The sequence below is a fragment of the Euprymna scolopes genome, chromosome 15 (assembly GCF_053919585.1).
Source record: "Euprymna scolopes isolate OS-2025 chromosome 15, ASM5391958v1, whole genome shotgun sequence".
Taxonomy (NCBI): Eukaryota; Metazoa; Mollusca; class Cephalopoda; order Sepiida; family Sepiolidae; genus Euprymna; species Euprymna scolopes.
This window is the reverse complement of record NC_136496.1, coordinates 87,514,541-87,525,122: the sequence shown is the minus strand read 5'-3', so window position 1 is coordinate 87,525,122 and position 10,582 is coordinate 87,514,541. Positions and strand designations below refer to the sequence as shown.

The following is a 10,582-nucleotide window of genomic DNA, read 5'->3' as shown; positions in this document are numbered from 1 at the left end:
CAACACATATTGGTCTTCCCATGCAGAATGTAGACGCCACGCATACGGCCTCTCCACAGCTTCATATACCTGCCATACACACAACCCCCAAAAAGCCTCCCATGGCTTTACACCGACTGGCATCGCACAATGCCCCCGGTATCGCTGAGACTCAACCAGGCAACAGGTCGCGCAGCCGGCGCTCCCAGCACTAGTAAAATTCACTGATACTTGTACAGTGTAAATAGTTGAAACAGATTTTCTTCAGAATTTTTTGTCATGCCCGCAAAAAACTCGCCGTGGGTGAGGGAGATAGATAGTATTGTACTTGTACCCCTCATATTAATTACTCACACCCCTTTCTATTGTTTCAGAGTGTAACCAGCAGCGCACGTCATTTTCCCAAATTTCATATGAACTTGGGGGGAGCGGGATATCTGTTGGACCAAATGAAGCTGTGGTCATTTTGTAAATATTCTACATAATAATACATATATTGAAATGGGACATACCATTTTGTTAAAGCTTAAGTGGAATCTAGTCATCAGTTAACATCAGAAATTTGGTCGTCGCTACTCATGTTGTGGAAAAGAAAGCAGCGCATTCTTAGGAGCCGGAAGGAATTGGTAACCTGAAGATCGTCGAGTCCCTCCTTTCAAGACTATTAGACCTACTGCTCAGTAGAGGCCTGCACCTTCACTCGCCTACTAGTTCCCTTCCCCTGTCTGCTCATAGGAAGGTGTGTCTACTCATCTAATAAATAATTTTACCAAGAATTCTTCATAAGTTTTGGTTTTGACTATAACTGATGGCACTCAAATCATCTATTTTTTTATAAATAATTTTATCAAGAATTTTTCATAAGTTTTGGTTTTGGTTTCGATTATGGCTGAAGAAACTCAAGTTATATATACATTTATTTTTTTCATAAGTTTTTATTTCGGTTTCGATTCAAGCTAATGCACCCAAGTCATATGGACATATTTTTTTTATTGTTGAAATCACAACTTTATAACATATAAAAATCAATAGAATATTAACTATAATAATAGACGAAATCTGCAAGAATTAAAATATCATATTTAAGCACACTTTAAGCAGTCTTTACTGTGCGTTCGTGCTTGTTGAGATAAATGCTTTTGCAGTTTTAACAAAAAAAGCTACAATAATATCAGAGCGTCTCCATTTATACTGAACATCTACAGAATGCCAACATCAATATATTACATATGAATGAGAACTCTGTGGAATTTCCACAGGTCCCACTAGTTATTATGATTATTATACTTGAATATTTTGAGGTTTGTTTTTGTTTTCAAGGAGGGTGGGGGGGGAACCTTTGTTTTTTGTTTTTTTTCAAAGATTTAGGATGAAAATAGCTACAAAAGAGAAATTTACGTTTCTGAATTCTAGACACAAGGCTTAGTCATCTGTATCATTTGAATTCTTCAAATTACTGTTCTCATCTGGAGTATCGTTTTCACAACGTTTTGGCCAATGTAACCTCCGACCTTCTTCAGGTGCATCTCGTAGAACTCTGGAATGTTTCTGTCAAACTCTGGAATCTGCACAAAATTTCAAACAGAACCTTTTATTTCATGGTCGGAGGTTACATCGACCGAAACGTTATGAAAATGACACTCAAGACCAGAACAGTAATCCAAAGAATCTAAATAATACGAAACAAAAGAAAAAATGATTTAATAATAAAAAAAATATATAAAATATATTGTTTAATGTTTATAATGTATGCACATATTAAATAAGTGCAAATATGAAAATATGTGAATGGGTCATTAAGGTCAACAATTCCATAAAGAGGTTGACTATCAAAAAGGTTGGGGCAAACTGCCAAGATTATTCTCTCTCTCTTTTTTTTTTTTTTTTTTTTTTTTTTTTTTTAAATAGAAAACTAGGGTATCTAGGCCAATTCTAAGTCATTTCATTTATATGAAATGTAAGAAATAGAATACATTTTCATTCAATTACTACTTCATAATGATAGATCTACAAACACGCCGGATAATTTAACATTTTCTTTTCATAATAAATCTAAATTATATCTACAATTATCTATATAAATAAAACAGTAGATGTCTGTGTGTGTGTGTGTGTGTGTGTGTGTGTGTGTGTGTGTAAATATTTAACTGATAAACTCTTAAACATCTAGTCACATAGCACTGAAATCATCAGGAAATAGTATGATTTATAACAAATAAAATCTTTGTTTGGATAGATGAATAACGTGTACAAACATGTATCGGCAAGTTGAAATGCAAAAATGTTCATTTTAACCTGCCGACATATTTTTACTTCTTTCTGCGCATGCTCAAATTTAATTTATTTTTTCAAGTCATTTAATATTAAATCTTTCTCATCCATCTTTTGATAGCTACATCGGTAAGAGATATGGCTGGAGTGATAAATGTTTTTGGCGCCTCTCTACTAGTCTACATATAGAATTGTAGTTACTGTCTTTTTATATACAAACTCATCTATTTTTGAGATAGCTTCCCATAACCATATCCTCCAGGCCTTGATGAGCAGTGACTATATGTTATATACATACATACATATATATATATATATATATATATTGAACCACATGCTTAAGGCCAATAGAGAGATCTTGGTCATTGTTGGCCTTTGAAAACAAAGCCCCTGTCAAGAGATTCACTAATTTTGTGTGATATTACAGTTAGCAAATCAACTATAAATCTAGCAGGATAGAAACCATATTGCACGTCACTGAGTAGGTTGCTTTTGCTGAAGTGGTTGCAAGTCGAATCCTGACATATGAGGTTCAGGCAACTAAATTGCTGTAAATCCACACAAATGATAAGGTGTTGAACGATCCACACATTTTGGAACCACTGCTAACCTCAGTCAGAGCAAATTGTAAGAAGAGAGTAGACCTCATGTTTTTATAGTAGAGTTTTCCTTCTAGATGCATGTCTTAATGAAGACTGAGAGTACATCTCACCCAGTGGTTTTAACGCACACCCAGATACTAAACTCAAAATTTCTATATCCGGCACAATACATAAAGTGCCTAATATTTCCATACTCTGTAATCTGGTATTAGCCAAACTCATCATTGCTTAACTTAGATGATCTAACGAAACCAGTGCATCAATGTGATCATGCTATTATATATATATATATATATATATATATATATATATATAAAGGCTCCTTCAGTCTTTGATAGACTATGGATACCCACGAAGGGGTGCCTGCGCGTAAAATTTTTGTAGTAGGAGGTGCACAATCTCCAACCACACCTCTCCTGAGTCGACATTGTTAAATACTAGTGGCAAGTGAAGTGTGTGTACAGGTTGACTGGAAACATGCCGAGATAAGCGAGAGCACATACAGCGCCTAGAATTCCCAAATGGTCACCCATCTGATACTAACCAGGCTCAATGTTGCTTAACTTCGGTAATCTGACGAAAACTGGCGTGTCAACGCGATTATGCTGTGTGTGTGTGTGTGTATATATATATATATATATATATATATATATATATGTATATATATTCTGAAACACATTACCCATGATACTTAGAGAAGTGATGTACCCATTTTCCCTTATGTGAAGTTGAGACATGAAGTAGGTATCTTAAACCAAAATTATATTTCCATTATATCTAAAATCTTAATTTGGACTCGTATAAACAATAACAGAAAATTCATTTTGGTATCTCGATCAGATACCAAATTATGACCATTCAAACTTTGTTGGAAATTAGAAAATTTACCATCATGGTATCGGTCCAGAAGCCAGAATTCTACAGTATAAAACTGAAAATATAGGCTTCAAACAAATTCTTATAAATGCAATGCCATTTGATGGTAAATAAAAATTAATCATAATGGAAGCAATAATTATTAGATATAATGTTAAGCTGAGAAGTTTGAAAGATGTGCTCTCAGGTAGGATGTCATTTGTCATCTTGAAAAGAAAAAAACCTGAAACTTGAAAAGAAAAAAAGGGGTAATATGGAGTTATTCACTGAATGCAAATAAACAGGGTTTCTCATTAAATCTCGGCTCTTTCTGCTGTTATCTAATAAAATCTAGCCCATCATCTACTTGGAATACAAGTCCCTAGTGTTCACTGGAGTTGGTAAGGTGTTTTCTGATTCTTATGAACATCCATAGCATCACGCTATCATATCTATATATCTATAAACGTGAAAGTGTCTGTCTGTGTATCTGTGTGTGTACATTTCCCTACGCAATAACTCAATTTTAAGTCTTCAGATTCGAAATTTGATATGCAGCGTACTGAGATTTGGAAAAATCTATGTGATCGGTTTTCGACCAGAAATTTGGCGATTAAGGGATCAAAGTTTAATGATTTGACCTTTGAGAACTCTACCAAACTCCTCGAATTTTCGGTCTAAACACTTGAAATTTTAGATATAGGTTCATTGGACATGGACTAACTTATTAACTTGATTTGAGCCCAAAACAATTTTAAGGGGTCAAAGTTAAAAAAATTGACCACTGTTTTTTTTTTTTTTGCTCAACATACATCTCCAAATACCCAGGCAACGCCAGGCACCCATGCTAGTATATATATATATATATATATATATATATATATATACACACACTACATATTCTTTACTGTGACCATGTTTCCTGTTTACTTGCCCGAATTTAACAGTTGCTTCTGTTGCCTACAGATTATTTCATGGTTCTTGCCCTCAATTGCAATGCTTAAATATTGCCCTGTGCTGCAACCGAATAGACCAAACCTGTAACGATATACATTCACATTAACCCTCTGCTTAATCACACTGTGTTCTGCAATCCTGAAGTGCTGCCTCAGAATTGTGTAAATGAACATGTATCACTGTCACATTTTCGGAATTCTATATTGGCTAACTATCATGATATTCCTAATAATTCCCTAATTAGTTTAGTAGCCTCTGTCTATTGCTCACAGTTTTTAAGACTATAGCTTAATAAAAGGGGGGGAAAAAAAAAATTCAATTTCAACATTGTTTCTACAAATCACAAACCAGCCTTGTTTAGAGTGCAAAAAATGAGTAAATAAAATGAAATATGTTTCAATTTCAACTTACCTCTTGTTTATTTGTTGGGTTATTGAGATAAAATTTTGATGTAAAAATATTTTTTATCTTTTCTTTTTATAAATCTACAATTCTTTCTTTTTTCTTTTCAGGCTTTTTCAAGTTATTATTTTCAGTGAACGGCGATTTACTTTTTTATGTGGAACCCCCCTCCCCCAGTATTTTTCAAGTTTAGGTGTGCATGATTTTATTTTTATGCATATAACAATCGTCCCATGGTAAAAAAATAAAAAGTGGCAATCATTAATATAGTAAGTTTAATGTAAGATTCTAAGTTGTTTTTACAAAAATTACAAATTGAAAACTTAGGTAAATTAAATACTCAAAAAAACTTTCGCCCTATTATCATATTGTGTTTTTATTTGGTGTTACATGTTACACATGAGATTTTTTTTTGATTTATTATTAAAAGAAAAATATGCTATGAATTATATTAAGAAGATTCAATGTGTTAGCTGTTAAAATGAATCATAGGAACAGTCAAAATTGTCCGGTTGATGCAGGCCCCTCCCTTCATAAAAAATTAAAGTACAGTTGTGGTCAACCACCAACCTCCTCATGTTAAGAACAGCTTCCAGAATAAATCCTCCCAACCTCCCCATGTTAACGGCTTTCGGAACAGACAACTCTAACAACCTTATGTTAAGAACGGTTTTCGGAATAGACACCCCAACTATCAAAAAGTACTTGTCTGTCAAATTTAAATGAGATTTTTGTAATCAGCATAACTGAAAACCTATAAAAGTCATCATGTTAAAGAAAATTGTGGAGATGGAGATAAATAATATAAAAATTTACACACACAAAAAAAGAAAAGTTATTGACTTCTGTATAGAGCAACGCATATCAGTTATTATGTTTAATTTTGTCGTTTTCTTTTTAGTGACGCCAATCAGTTAATGTTTAATTCTTTTTTTTTTTCAGCACGATTGTAATATGTAGAGTGATGTTTAATTTAGTTGAGTTTTTTTTAAGCGAGATTTTCTTCTGTAGAGAGTGATGCCATACTGTATAATTTTTGGAGTATTTGTTTATTTGTTGTAGAAGTGGATTTCGGAATATAGGAATAGTCTGGTATCAGCCAATCAAAATGGGTGGAATTTAAGAGTGAATTTATAATTTTTGAATCAAAAAATGAAAAGATTATATGTGTATGTAGTAACCAGTTAATATCAGTGCAAGTACAATACCGTAGGAAAATATAGAACTTAACCTGGTCTCAACTGGTAGCGGTGGGAGCAGTAAATATTGAGAGAGAAAAATAGAACTTCTTCCTCTGTAGATGTGGCGATTGTGATGGTGTTGCTCATCGGATGTAATGTAGCATTTTATTATCACAAGTGAATGTGGCAGGAATGGTGGTCGTAAGCTACATGAGATAGTGGCTGTCAGGGTAGATGTATTAAATTTGTATGTGGCACCTGTTGTTGCAAACATATGGTACTTTGGTCCAGAGAGGAATTTCTGCAATCAAAATATTTTATATGGGGATTTACCACAAAATGTTATTTATATTTGTAAAGATTTTTCACTTGTTTGAAGTCTGTATTTTTAGTTATACAATGTGCAATCTAGCTTGTACATCAATATCATAACAGACAAATTTTCTAATTTCCAACAAACTTGGAATTATCATGATTTGATGGCTGATTTACGCTATCAAAATAATTTAGTATTATTGTTTATGTTTTGCAACTATATGTACATACTAAACGATTTTTTGACATAATAAAAATGAAATTTTGGCTGGAGATATTTAATTATTGCAACTTGTTAAAATGCTTAGTGAATTAAAGTTTTCTTTTATTATCAAACTTGATCCAAATCTGATTATTTTATTGATTTATTATTAATAGAAAAATCTCACTGAACCTCTATTGTGCTATGAATCATTATGAAGATGCAATGTGTTAGCTGTTGAAAGAAATCTTGTATAAACAATGGTGCTTTTCTGTGTCATTCTTGCGGGTTTTTTGGGGTTTTTTTTTCCACTTTTAAGGAGTAAAGTGATTTTTTCTAATGTTTAATCTCAATTATTTTTCCATTATGATTAATTTTCATTTAACCAATATAAAATTTATATTTGTAAGGAGTTTTCCTTTGTTCCAAGACTACACTTTTTGTTATAAACTGAAAAATTGGCTTACAACCAATTGAACCCAAGATGGCAAATTAACAGATTTCCAACAAACTTTGAACAATCATAATTCGATGGTTAATTTAGTATCATTTGTTTATGCTTTTGCAATGATGTGCACATACTAAATGATTTTTTGACATAATTAAAATGAAATTTAGGTCTGGGATTTGTAATCATTGCAATAAAGAAAATTATTTAATGAAATAATTTTTTTATTTGAAGATTCAATGTGTAAGCTGTTGAAAGGAAGGAAGCTTATATGAAAAATGTAGTCTTTCTTTGTAATTTTTGCATGTTTTTTTTTTTAAATTTACTTTTAAGGAGTAAAGTGATTTAATGTTTGATCTCATAATTATTTTTCCATTATGACTAATTTTCATTTAATACAAAATGAAAATTACATTTTCATTCCAAGCCTACACTTTTTATTATAAACTGAAAAATTGGCTTACGACCAATAGAGCCTAAGATGGCAAATTTACAGATTTCCAACAAACTTTGAACAATCACAATTCAGTGGCTAATTTATGCTATCAAAATAATTTAGTATCATTTGTTTATGTTTTGCAATTATGTGCACATACTAAACAAATTTTTTTTTTTGACATAATGAAAATGAAATTTTAGTTTGAGATATGTAATTATTGCAATCTGTTAAATAAAAAAAAAAATCATTTAACGATTAAGATACGTAAGCCAAAGCAGATGTACACACTTTACCAACTTTAATTTAAATCCTTATTGATTGATTTAAGATGATTGAAGATGGTTTTGTTTTATTAACCCTATTAATATTTTTATAGCCTCAGTCAATTTCTACTTCACTTCAAGTTAAGCTGACTTCATGTGAAAGCTGACATTAAAAAAGATGAAAAGGCTGACAAAATAGAAAAGGTTAAATGTTCGGACAAACGAATATGACAAAGGGCTTTTTTTCACTGACAACTTTTAAACTGCCTGTAATTATCACATTCTCTTTATATTTAAAGTCTCACCAAGTACACTGAACATACACAAGAAATTCGGTTTAAGATTGTATTAAAAAATATTAAGAAATGTAGTAGCTTTTTTTCTTTTTTTTTTTTTTGTAAAGTTGATCCGAGAATCAGAAGTTAGACATTTTTATGATAGGATTGGAAATTGGACATTTTTATAGAAGTCCAAAGTTGGAAGTCAAGAGTCATTATTTATCTTTTTTTTTTTTTTCATTTATTTATCTATTTCTTTTCTTTTTTTTAAATTTATTCTTTTTCTCCAATGGAATCCAGAAGCGGGTTTGGGGTAGCTTCCTCCAAAGGTGGAAGCTATGGTAATATCAAATTCCCACGTTGTCATTAGTAGATCCCCATCGGAGGAGATGACATTCAGTCATCAAGCTGTCAACATCCTCCGACATACAGCACCTGATATTTTCAAATCATCACTCATCTGGTACCAACCAGATCCAACATTGCTTAACTTCTATAATCTAGTTAGAAGTGGTATATCAACGTGATTATGCCAAATCCCTATCTCTGATTAAAAGATAAAGCCAAATAATATAAACTTATGAAAATCATACATGAGAAAAAAATAAATAGACAACCTTACGATAATTATTAACAAAAACTTCTGTTAGGTCTTGATCAACCTAGGTGATATGATATTGATTAGTTTTCTCTAGCAGATTAGACGATCACTCGATTAGCAGTAAAAAAAAAAAAAAAAAAAAAAAAAAAAAATAGAATCCTAAGACTTGCAGGGATTTTAGGATTATAACTATCTCTGAGTGCAATTGTAGTCGGCATGCAGGAGTGTAAATATATTCATAGATCTTTGACTTATTGGGATTAATGGTATGTAATTGAACAGATGGTAGATACTTTTTTTTTTTTTTTACATGGGGATCACCACTTATCAAGGCCGGTAAGCCACTCGGGGATAAGGGTTATTTTGTGTACAATAATCAATGGGATAATATTGTAGTAATAGTTGATATTGGAGATTTGATAAAGCGTCTTACTTAAGGGGACGATTAATCAGGAATTTGTTTATGTTGGACTTGAAATATCACAAAATATCTTAAACATGATACTTTAATTTATACAGACTTCATATTTGTTATTATATAGCCAATATTCTATTGATTATCACATTGTATCCAATATATAGTAATGATTTAAAAAAAAAAAAAATTACTTCGATACCATCAGCTGGAATCGAAATTACAACATTTAGCTATCCAGCATTATTTGTTAACATCTGAGCTAAGACGACATTCATATCAAAGCTTTACAAATTAACCAACTTAGATATATAAATGCATATTTAAACATGTGCACTTTAACCTTTACCATCAAACTGCACTTTCAAGTCACCTTTCAAAAAAAAAGCAATATTTCTTCTCTTATGGTGTGTCAGTCAACTGGTCTTCAAAGTACAGGTCTATGCATGGTTCAATAAGTAAATGAGGGGTTTGTTTATGTTCGTGTGTCAGGTGCATGTTAAATTCCGTCATGTGTGGGTTTTATGATTGAAAAATTTATTTACTGTATAAAAAATATTCTGGCAGTAAAAAGTTAAGTCAACTTATGCCTACCAAGTTCAAAATTTTTCAATTTTTACCCTTTAGCAACTATTTTTACTGGCTAAACACCAAATTGTATCTGTTCCACAGGTCCAAATCCCCTATATCTCAAGTTTCAAGTCTGTAGCCCAAAAATTGAGAGAGGAATTTGGTAGTGACCATTCCTCGGACAGACAAAAAGCAAGTACCCAATCAGAGAAATGTTTATAGTTAAAATGGCAGGGTTTTGTTTTTTGGTACTGGTATGACTTTTTAACTGGACTAAATTGAATTTTCATTCATCTTTTTCCAACTGTTCACATAAACAGCCAGAAGATGCCAAAGTGCTTATCCAATCAGAAGATGAGAAAAGCAAACATGTTAAATTGTACATTGATTAAAGCGTGAATTGGCGATGCAAGAATTTCCAACAGAAAAAAGAAAATAAAAATGTGTGTGTGTATATATATATATATAGATAGAGAGAGAGAGAGAGAGAGAGAGAGAGAATAAAAAGGAACAAGCCGTATTATGTGTTCATCAACGTTTCAGTTCGTTCCTTTTTATTTTCTCTATTTTGTCAGAATACTATTTCCATTATTTTCATCATATATATATATAGTCAACAAATAACTGTTACCAAAAGCAACAAAAGTAGGTTATGGTTAAAATTTTTTGTCTGACTCAAAAGCCGAACCAAAAGTGGAAAAATTATGTTGTTTTTTTAATATAATTCTTTCATGCAAAAAAAAAATAAATAAATAAATAAATAAATATATATATATATATATATATATATATATATATATATAT

The 10,582-nt window shown here is 31.6% G+C and overlaps 1 protein-coding gene across 2 annotated transcripts in view; it reads right to left on the bottom strand.

The window, feature by feature from the left end:
• LOC145293953 (uncharacterized) overlaps positions 1-10,582 on the bottom strand; it is a 225,614-nt gene that overhangs the window by 130,244 nt on the left and 84,788 nt on the right. The gene's annotated exons all lie outside the window — the stretch shown is intronic.